Here is an 11,558-nt window from a genome sequence, read left to right as displayed (position 1 = left end):
TATAGTGCCTGCTCATAATATTTATATGAGGACTACCTATTATATTAGGATAAACATCCGGCTTCTTCATATGGTTAGATTAAATGAAGGATCATTGTTACTACTAGGATTCTACATTTCCTTATATTTTGAACATAAATAATATTTCCATGCCTGAATTTAATTAATACCTGTTTTGAGCTAACATAGCTGCTAATAATTACCAGCAATGTTAGCCCAAAACAAGTAATATAATTTAAAAATTTTACTGCATGGATAGATATAGAGACATAAATGTCTTATATGATTCCACAAAAGAGCTAAGATGACTTGCCAATATATACAATATATACAATAAAAATGCATAAGTTAAAATCAAAGGCCTAGGGAAATATAGTAGAAAAGGAGCAGAGGAAAATTAGCATATAGCTAGCTATGTGGGCCATTGAACCTTAGTCAGTTACTAAGTGTGGATTGCAAATGACTTACCTCCCATGACTTCCCACCACAGAGTTAAACTCTAAAACCTCAACTTGGCCTCCTAGACATCTATGTGACCTGCTCCATCACCCTATCACCCCAGCTCACATCTCATCCCCTACCACTATCCCAAGCTCTCAGTCTTGGGACCCACCACAGGGCTTTGTGGTTACTGTTGCTTTGTTCTGAAGCTGCCCTGTGTCCTCCTGATAGCTCCCTCCCTCCCTGGTCTCTGCTCAATTCACCACTTTATCAGAGAGGCCCTCTCTACTACCCTTCCTAAGGGAACATACTTCTGCCCATCACTAACTCCTTCCCACGTTCTATTTGTCTTCACAGCACACAACATTATACCGTTGAGTGATCTGTCCTCTCACTAGCACTTAAACCCTGTGAGAGCAGCAAGTGACTAAGGTTCTAGGCTCTGGCAAGGGCCAAAGTGCAGGTATTTTTGCATGAAAGAACTTTCATTCTACAATCTGAGTGCTTAGTTGGTATTTTTTTTAAGCACATAAATATGCTTTTAATCAACAAAACAGAACTTTTGTCTGAACCTGATTAACCTTCACCACGACCATGTCTGAGGACCACCCAGCTCTACCTGGTGATGGGGCCGGAGAATCTGCAACTAAAATTTCCCACAGCCTGGGAGCTACTCTACTACATGAACAAAAGAATAGTCAAGACCCCAGTGTAGTCCACCCAAAAGTTGGTCCATGGTGATTTGGGTCTGGGTAAGTTTCCGAAAAACATTTACTAACTGTCTGCTGCATGTCTATGCATATAGACAAATAACCAACAGAGATTTCTTGTGATCCCACCAGGCTGACTTTGTTATCAAGTAAAACATGACTTTAAATAATTGAGTTTCGGAGTACATTTACCAAAAATGAGAATTTTGGTATTAAAACAGTTTCTTAAGCCATGCTTTCTGACAATTTCTAATACATAAAAATAAATACATATAATAAACATAAAGAATAATTCTTAGACCATTGGGAAAAACTACAAACAAGGTAGTAAATGGTATTTCAGATATTTTCTGTTTTCTTAAGTGTAATAGTATTTCATAGTGAAATTATCCTTGTTTTTATGCTTTGTATGGCAAAGTCTTTAGTAAAAGAGTGTCATAATGTTAAAAACTGTCTTTTAATTGGCTTCGTGATAAATAGATATAGTGAATATAGCAGAATGTTAATATTTTATTTCTACTTTTTTATAGTAGCTTTATAACATTTTTATTTCTACTCCTTTATAGTACCCAGATAATCTAAATGTGATTTCAAATAATAAGCTATAAATTAACAAAAAGAGAGATTAAAAGAGATTAAAAGTACTGTTTTCTGCCTTGAGAAACCATTATTTCTGTTGATATTCTCACATTCTGTATAAGCATCAGTGGCAAAGGACTGCTATCAAGCGCATTAAAATTAGTCCCAAACTGGTTACTATTCAGTGAATTAAAGGTCAAGGAAAAAGCAAAATCAATTGGTACTGCATTTTGTGTGTAATTTGTAGAGTTAGGCATGAGATGATAAAGAATGTGGTGACAGCCTTTTCTTTTCTTTTTTCTTTTTTCTTTTTTTTGTTGGCAAAGTAACCCTTGGTTGACCTCACAGATTGCAAGGACCCTGCCAGCTTACAATCCCTTTTTTTTTTTTTAAATTTTTTATGCCTACAGCACCTGGTCTTCCCTAGGTGGTTTCCCATCCAAGTACTAACCAGGCCTGACCCTGCTTAGCAGCCAGGATCAGTCAGGATCCAGCTTATTCAGGGTGGCATGGCCATAGACAGGTGACAGCCATTTTTAAAGGCTCCTTAGTCCTGAGATGCCAGGTTTGTTGCACATCACTGTTATGGGACACAAGCCCCAACAAATTAAGTCCAAAATATTGCATTTTATACCCCAATTCTCCCAAGTTAGATAGTCAGTTAAGCTTTAATAGAATCAGTTCACATGCTAGCTCAAAAGGACTTTAATGATCATTTAACTGTACTGAATGTTGATGGTAAGATTATTAATGCTCCTGAGGGTAAAGATATTGTCCTGCATATATTTGTACCACATAACAAAGAGACTCTAGATTGGTACCCAGTAAACATTTTAATTTATGAGTAAATGAAAAAGAGATTGAAGTACTTCACATTCAGTCAAGAAATTGTTGGGGGAGATTTGGGCTGATGTTTACTTCGTTTGATATCTATATGCCCAACGTCTTGTCCATTTAGTGCACCCTCAGTCTAATCACATCATCAGCCACCTTAACCTGAGGTAAGAATTCTTGGTTAAGAATATCAAGGTTATGCTTCTGAAAAGATGTGGATTGACTAAATTTCTGTCCATTTGATTAGAATGAGCTCCTGCTTATTTGAACTGGAGGTGTATCTTTCCACTCAACCTCGCCCACATACAGGGGTTTGGATTTGACCCCAAAAGTATTGCAGAACAGCAAAGAGCAGCTCTGTGTTTGGAGGGAATTACATAGTTCTTTCTGACTGTTCAAGGGAGGAAATATGATGCATTTCTGGGACTCAGCAGGTATTTGGAGAGATGGGCATCTTGTCCATAGGCCATCCGCAAGCAGGTGTCCATGAGTGTGCTGGCCCAGAGAGGACGAGAAGAGCAGCTCCTTGCCACCTGCCACTCAGTGATCCAAAGGCATAGCTCGGCTTCCATGCAGCAGCGTGTGCTGCAGACCAGTTGGTCCTCATGTTTCCAGTTTCCTTCCCACATACCTCCAAAAGCACCTCTGCCACATGTTTCCTATACACCCCAGGTGACTTAGGTTCTTCCTTTCCCAGTGTGGCTTTTTTCTTGGAATCTCAAGAACATCATTTTGGGATGGGAAACCCTTGTTTATTTCCCTTTGCCATCTTGACACAACAATTCTAGTTCTTCTTGAGGAAAGGAGGAAATGGGGAAAATTTTACCACAAGATAATGTTTGAAGAGCTATTACTACAAGTCAAGAGAACTTTAAATTGGAGTCCTAGTTGACTCTCTTTTCTAAAGTAGATAATTACATTCTGGTTTCCTTTTTGGGTTTTGTGTATATTTATATTTTTACCCCTGGTTTTGTTCAATGCAGGTTATGGCCAAATTAATGAATGAAAGCCTCTAATTTTACCCATCTCTCCTTCTCTCTAGTTGGTTTGAATATTTATTTCTAAGTAGCAGCCCAAATTACTTAACTTGCTTGTCTGCACACCCCAAATATTTCAGCTAATTGTTAAATTTCTGCTATACATTGTCACAAGACTGTGACTACTTCACCGATGGGGCTGAAATTTTGCCCAGACATAAAGAGTTTAGTGAACCAAAACCAGAAAAGAAGCTCAAGGCAACACCACAAATGCCAGGGAGTTCAAGGAATTGATGTTTAGAGAAGTAAATATATAGAAGTAAATATATTTGTATTAGTTGTTATGACAAATTGTTCTGACACTTATCTAGACAGGAAAATAATTGGAGTTCCTTTTCCCAAGAGCTCTTTAACTCAAACATTCAAAATAACCTGGCCTTAGTTAGTCCAGAGCAGAAGTCATAAGATTGAAACAATAAATAAATACAGTTTTAAAGAGACGGAGAAAGCACTCCTTTCCAAAAACATCCAATTTGCACTGGTGATTGAGATGAAGCTGAGAATAACTGGAATGTTTGCTACTTCCTTACTTAAAATGTTTAAAAAATTGCTTATGATGCTTCTATTAAACCTCTGAGTGAGGAGAGTGTATATGTATGGAAAGTTTATGATTGAGGGACTTTCCACCACCACCTATATGTATACGTGATGCAATATTCTGGAAAAAAATATATATGTATATTTTAAAAAACCAGTACTAGTTCTGATGACTAACTTTGAGCTACAGCTATAGTTTAGAAGCTGGGCAATTGCAGACTATTCTGGCAGGTTTTGCTTTTGTTAATAACCTATTTTAAAGTTCAGTAGACTGGTATCTCCTTTGATTTTGATTATACTTCTAAAATTCCACTCCAAGTTCAGCACCTGCTGGACTGTCAGTAAGGGAGATCATTTCCTTAGTTTGCTCATCCATTGCATTTGAAAGACAGACTTAACACGAAAGTAGCTGCTGTGACAGGCCCACACAGCCCCTTCTCAGACCACATTGTAAGATAGTTTGACTTAAAGGCAGTCTCTCCCAGATAGCTGGTGTACCTGACTAGACTGTGGGCATGCTTTGGGCACACAGCCAAAGCTCGCATGATATCCACAGATTTCACACTCATGATCACACCCTGGATATGGGTATTTAAGCATTGTCTAATCTTCAGAGGCCTTTAGGTAATTTTATATTTAATGATAGTAGTTCTCAGTGATTAATTTTGATGCCTTTGGTCACTTTCAGGGAAACAGGTTTTGACACATATTTTTCAAAATAAAATGGAAGAGAGTGTTTTCAAATTAATTCCAATGATTTTAAGTCCCATGTTAGAAGAAATGTAATTCCTCCTGGAATGCAACTACAGACTGTTCAACTATTTATTATGACGATTTCATTCCAAAAAGGGTTTGAATGGCTTCCAAACAATGAATAAAAAATGAAATTAATAGCTAAGGATATTGGATAAAAACCAAACATTTCTGAATGATTCCATTTCCCTATTTTTTTGGCTGTTCATTTTACCTCATGAGCTGTAAGAAATGAGGAAGGGTATTTGGTCAGGGGAAATGACACTGAATCTGGGAATACCCTGTGCAAATCATAGGATTCGGGGAAAACGAATTGGTCTGAATATATTATTTACCCCATTTCTTACATTGTTTAACTATTACATACAAATATATAATTTAATAAGGTAGGTAAAAATATTTGTACATATCTCAAATTACAGTAGTTCCCTGTTATCCAAGAGAGATATGACTAAGATCCCCAGTAGATGCTTGAAACTGCAGATATACATACAGTAAATCCTCACCTAACGTCCATGGGTTCTTGAGAACTGCAGCTTTAAGCAGAATGACATAGGATGAGGTCAATCTTACCATAGGCTGATTGATAGAAATAAGAGTTAAATTCCTACAGCATATTTCTCACAAAAATATCACCAAACTTCTAACCAAAAATACTTCTAATATGAAACATTGAAATAAATGTGAGCTATACATACATTTAAGAAAGATTAATAAAAACAAATAAGATCATTATTTTCCAACCTGCTTATTTAAATTCATGGTCATGGGTGGCTAAGCCCATCCTGGCAGCTTAGGGTACAAGGTCCTATCTCACTCTGGACAGGATGCCCTTCCATCTCAGGGCTACTCACACCCACATCCACACTCATGTAAACCGGGACAATGTAGACACAACAGTTCACCTCATGTACAAATCTCTTTGATGCGGGAGGAAACTGGAGTTCCCTTCAAAAACCCACACAGACATGGGAGAGAGTGCACACTCCACACAGACAGTGTCCTCCACTGGAATTGATTTTATTTTTCTCATCAACGTTATAATGAAACCATGTTGAACAAAACAAAGTCATTTGAGGACCTGCTGTACCATGTTTTTTCTTATACATACACATCTATGCCAAAGTTTAATTTATTAATTAGGCACAGTAAAAGATTATCAACAATAACTAATAATAAAATAGAACTATTATAACAGTATACTATAATAGTAGTTATGTGAATATTCTCTCTCTCTTTCTCTCTCTCTCTCAAAATAACTTATTGTACTATACTCACCTTAAAGGAAGCACTTAAAGGAAACACTTTATGCTTCTCTTTGGCATATCCGAATTGCCAACATCACTACTCTTGCACTTTGGGGCCATTAGTTAGTAAAATAAGGAGCACTTGAACAAAAGTGCCGTGATACTGCAACAGTTGACCTGATAACCAAGAAGGTTACTAAGTGACTAATAACTGGGGAGAGTATGCAGCCATGGAGATACTGGACAAAGAGATTGTTCACGTCCTGGGCAGGACAGAGCAGGATAAGGTAAGCTCTCATCACACTACTCAGTCTCGGGCAGGTTGTTAGAGCAAGGCAATTTGAGATTTCATCCTGATACACAGAACAGTGGCAACAATGAGATATGTACAAATTTAAAGCCTATGAATTGTTTATTTCTTCGATTTTTCATTTAATGTTTTTGGACTGAAGTAGATCCCAGGAAACTGAAACCATGGAAAGAGAAGCCACGGATAAGGGGGACTACTGTATCTTAAATGAGATGCTTCATTGCACAGGAATTGCACTGTCTTTTCACTGTCTGCCCTCCTTCTTCCTACAAGGTTTATTCCTTAATAGCTGGACTGTTCCTCTGAACTGGCCCCTGGGTGGGGGGAGTAGTCAGTGTTTTCAAACGAAAGGCACTTTCAGGAACTCCTATGACAAAGAGAGGAATAACAGACTGCTTTTAATTCAGGGGAGTGGGCAGGAGGAAGGTAAAAGTGGGTGGGGTCTTTCATATTAACTCTTAATCCAGGACTTGGTGGTCTCCCAGGTTCTTCAATGGAACAACAAAATGGCCAGAAAACGCTATTTAAAAGTCTCTATGACAACGTGGTATGTATGAATGAGCACACTTCTTAAGGAAATGAAACTCTGAAATGCTTCTGTGACTTTATTGGTGATCTTGAGAGAAGGGTTCCATCTCTCCCTCCCCCCAGTGTGTTGCTTTTAAATTCAGGTGCAAAATCTGTGACTATTTACCCAATTAACCAGTTATGTTTTTTATATGTGTAAAATTTTTTCACTTTTTCAATTTAATTTTTCAACATCATTTTCCCTCCCTGTAAAAGTTCCTTTTCCCCCACATTTCCACTCTTACACCAGTCATTCATTCAATAGCTTTTTATTACTAAGATAGTAAATCAAGCAGAGAATTCTGTACTTTTGGCTGCTTCTTTATAAAGGATAAAAAGTCCCTTTGGGCCTTGAGAAGTAACCAGATATCAGGGTTTTCACTTATCTTTTTAAAATATAGCTTTCTTAGGCTAAGATATCATGAATTATTGGCTGTTTGGGACTGAGATAAAGTAAAGATGATATTCCAGAAGTTGATCACCTGGTACCTATGATAAGCTCATATGTCAATTTTTAATTCCATAAGGTTCAATTTTCAAAGTAGAAGAAATTTGTAGGATAATGTAAACAATATTTGCCACATCCTTGACTGTAATCAATGTGAGCTCTTTATAGAGCCGTTTCATGTTTGTGAGGTAGCCATGCTAGCTATACCTTTCATAGAATGCTACATGGAAAAGAAAATTGTTGTTGTTTTCCTACATGCTTAGACGTTGGACCATTTATTTCTGCACCAATTTTCTCACCCACTTTCAGAGACACTTTCTCCATGGTAATGAACTCACAGATTGAGTTTACATCTTGAGAGACCCCTGTTTTGGAAATTTTTTAGTAAATTTAAAACAACGCATTAAATTTGTCATAGCAAATATCTCACATTCTCTTTATACAATTCATGTACATATTTCTTGTCCTGGATTTAGTTAGCCTATATGGACTAATGGGAAAAAATCATCAAGGAGAGAAGCAATGGATATGTAACTTTATAAACAGATAAGTCCCAAACTTTCAATTTCATTCTTCTGGTGAAAAGAATTATCACCATGTGGCATATATCTGCTGTAGGAATTTTTGCTGAAATATGCTAATGATTTCCAGCAGTTAAGAGCATTGTGTCTGAAAGGAAGGTAGAGATATGAAAACACAGTCAACTCTAACAATAGACTGAGAGTAACCATGCCTAACCACAAGGGACAGAGAAGAAAATAATCATTTCATTCTTTTCCTTCCTTTTCACTGCAGTTCCGATTTTATCTTAGGCAGCCAGGCAGGGGTTCATTTGCATATGCCTTCGTAGAGCTACCCATCCGTATTCTGCAGAGCCAGTAGGGGCCCAGGGAGGAGGCATCATCTCAGGGGGGCACTTATGAACCCACCACATCTTTTCTTTAAGGAAAAAGAAGTCTCAGGATGACTTTCTTTCTATTTTTCATCACTTCTCTGAATAATATAGATGCACCATATCTGAAAAACATATTTTTGTCCACACTGGGAGTCCATTTCCAGTTTTCTGTGTGATGTCTGAAAGTTGAGCCTCTAATCTCGTTATTAGCCTTTATGCTTTCAGGGAATTATTCTATGGTCTTTAGAACTATACCTCCAATTTGTAAACCTGGCAAACAATTACATTTTCATCCCTGAAAGATGTTAAGTAAAAGAGTGCTTTGTGGTGAGAATTAAATCAAAGATCTCAACATGTGTACTCCCAGCCCCCAGCCTGGCTTCTTTGCTTGCTCAATAGAGGCTGGCGTTACAAAACACACCTTCTCCGGAACATGGGAACATTGTCTTCACCTAGAAAACCTTGCAGAACTAGTTCAAAACAGAGCATTGTTTAGCCCCTTTCACCAAAATACTCTGACTTGATCACCCCCAAAATAATAATTTCCAGGCTTGGAGAGAGTGCTTATTAAAGTGACAGCTGAGTGAAAAGGCATGGGGTCCCTGATGGGTGGGATTTATGAATAAATTGTCCATCTGGAAAATAATAGGACAACAGCCAAATTATAGTTTCAAAAAATATAATGATAATTTCACTGAAACAGGTCAAAGGCAAAGTCAAAATCTTTCTTCAAAGTCATTCCCAGCCTTTCTTTGGGCTAAGTACATTTAGCTGCTTTGGGGCCAAATGCTTTGCCTAGATGGTGTCTTTTTATCCTTACCACAATCCTAGGAGGTTTATGTTTTAAAAGATCATTTTTATACAGATGAGAACCTGAGGCAAGTGACTTTCCCTAGGTCACATGGTAGGAGACAGATCTGAGACTAGTGATTGGGTCACTGGCTTGTAATACCCCACAGCTTTAATGCTTGCCTAAATCCTCAATCCATCCCTTCAGTGTCTTCCTGCCTTTGCTCTGGCTTTCTAAGATCTTCCAGGTTAGGATCATGCTCAGATCTGGCCTCTGGCCTACCATGTTCTTTTGCCAGCTGCCAAACTTGCTTACCTGGCTTCTTTTTGCCTCAGGGAACTGCTTTCTGAAAAGATGGGTGTTTCCCACACCAGGCTCATCATCAGAATCATCTGGAGTGCTTGTTAAAATTAGAGGTGCCCCAGCACCTTCTGGGCATTCTGATTCAGGGATCTGGCGGGGAACCAGAGGTCTCTTTAACAAGTCTCTCTGTGATTCTGATAATCAAGTTAGGGGAAAGGTGCCATTTCCCCAAAGTTTTTGACACATGCACTTCTTTCATAATCTGAAAAAATCTTTCAAAATTAAAAAAATTATTGTATTAAGTTTATATAAGGTTGACCAAATGTTATTTTTAATATCTTATTTCAGATCAACATAATCTCGAAAGATATGATAAAGTATTTCTAATGTGAGATTAATGATGATCTTAATTTATGAGGCATTTTTACTTCTTGCTTAATGAGTGGTTTGTGCTATTTAACACACTTTAATTTTATATTAAAAAAAATCACAAATTGTCGACAAACCAATCTTAAAATGACCTGTTATATTGTGTTTGGTGTGGACAATGACAAATATTAAAATGAAGCTTAAATCTTAGCCATATTTAGGGCATCAAAAATAAACCATGGACTTAATAGTTTTATAATTTTCACTTTTTTGATAGAGAGGATTTTTTTTTTGTTAAGTTTCACTTTCAATAAATGGAAAAGAAATTAGATAAACTATTCCCTATATTTTCTCTTTGGGACAATGATTTTGAGACACTGAAGGCTAAGATGTCCTTTAAGAATTTCAATTTAATGACTGTAACTAGTAATATTTGTGAGGCTTATTTGATAAATGATTATGTTATTTTCTTCATAAACTTGTATTTAAATGTCGGTACTCCAAATGCCTTGTTTATTTAACCGATGGTCTATGATGGGCATGAATTAAACAATGTAAAACTAAGATGAAGAATAATGTAAAATCTGGTGACTGTCAGAAGCACCAGCATGGCTAGCTATACTCAGCAAACTGAGTGACAAAATCTGACACTCCTTCACATACCACCATGTGGGCTCACTCCCTGAACACTTAGAGATGCAAACTGTTAGGTTGTTAAGGGGAAGATCTCAGAATAGTTATTTTATTTATTATTTGAAAATGGAAATAGAAACAAGTGCCATAAGCACCTTCAATGACATGAACCGTCTTGGAACACTTTGACTAATACTGGTTGCGAACTGACAAGTGAAGCTCTGACTCTTGGGGTTAGCAAGGATTCTCAATCCTGATTGCATATCAGAAACATCTGGGCAGTTTCTCAAAACTGATGCCCAGGCTCACCCCAGACCATTAAACCAGAACTTTTACTGAAAGTTTTGATTGCCAGGACTGAGCTCCCCAGGTGATTCAAGATTATGTTAGTTTCAGTGTACAGCATAGTGGTTAGACATTTATGTGATTTATGAAGTGATCTTTCTGATAAGTCTAATAATACCCACCTGGCACCATGTATAGTTACTATAGTATTATCGATTACATTTCCTATGCTCTATTTTATATCCCAGTGACTATTTTGTAACTACAAATTTGTACTTCTTAATTCCTTCACCTTTTTTACCTAGTCCTCCATCTGGTAATCATCAGTTTGTTCTTTGTATCTATGAGTCTGTTTCTATTTTGTTCATTTATTTCGTTTTTTAGATTCCACTGGATAGCAGCCATGGTTCTCAGCCAAGGTTGGACACTAGAATCACTTCGGTGACTGGAAACTCAGGTGATTCTAATGTACAGCCTGGACTGAGAACCACAGCTGCAATCCAAAAGGATAAATTGGACACTATGGTAAGCTTAGTATGGGATGATATTTGGGAGCAAAGAAGTCTGAGACCTAAAATCCCATCACAGGAGCTTGGTCATCTTTCCTTAAGCCTGTCCCTGCCTCTGTGTCTTCAAGGAGTCCACACTGGCATGGACTTGCTTAAGGAAATCATACATAACCACCCCCCCCCCCAAAAAAAAAATTTACCTGAAAGATTTTTTTTTGGAAACTTACCTGCAAGTTGCTTTTAGGAGCTATTTGCAAGGACAGGCCTTTGGAAGCTCAGACCATTTCACTGAGCATTACTCTTGTGTGCCT

At 37.5% G+C, this 11,558-nt stretch overlaps 1 protein-coding gene across 1 annotated transcript in view; it reads left to right on the top strand.

Moving 5' to 3' along the window:
• The first annotated feature begins 657 nt into the window (after positions 1–657).
• FAM50B (family with sequence similarity 50 member B) overlaps positions 658–11,558 on the top strand; it is an 80,189-nt gene continuing 69,288 nt past the window's right edge. Inside the window, exon 1 of the mRNA XM_016166701.2 lies at positions 658–1,193. The gene's annotated coding sequence lies outside the window, so the exon portion shown is untranslated. The remainder of the gene's footprint in view (positions 1,194–11,558) is intronic.

This window comes from Rousettus aegyptiacus, unplaced genomic scaffold (assembly GCF_014176215.1).
Source record: "Rousettus aegyptiacus isolate mRouAeg1 unplaced genomic scaffold, mRouAeg1.p scaffold_m13_p_1, whole genome shotgun sequence".
In the NCBI taxonomy this organism is placed as follows: domain Eukaryota; kingdom Metazoa; phylum Chordata; class Mammalia; order Chiroptera; family Pteropodidae; genus Rousettus; species Rousettus aegyptiacus.
This window is presented reverse-complemented; position numbering and strand designations above follow the sequence as displayed.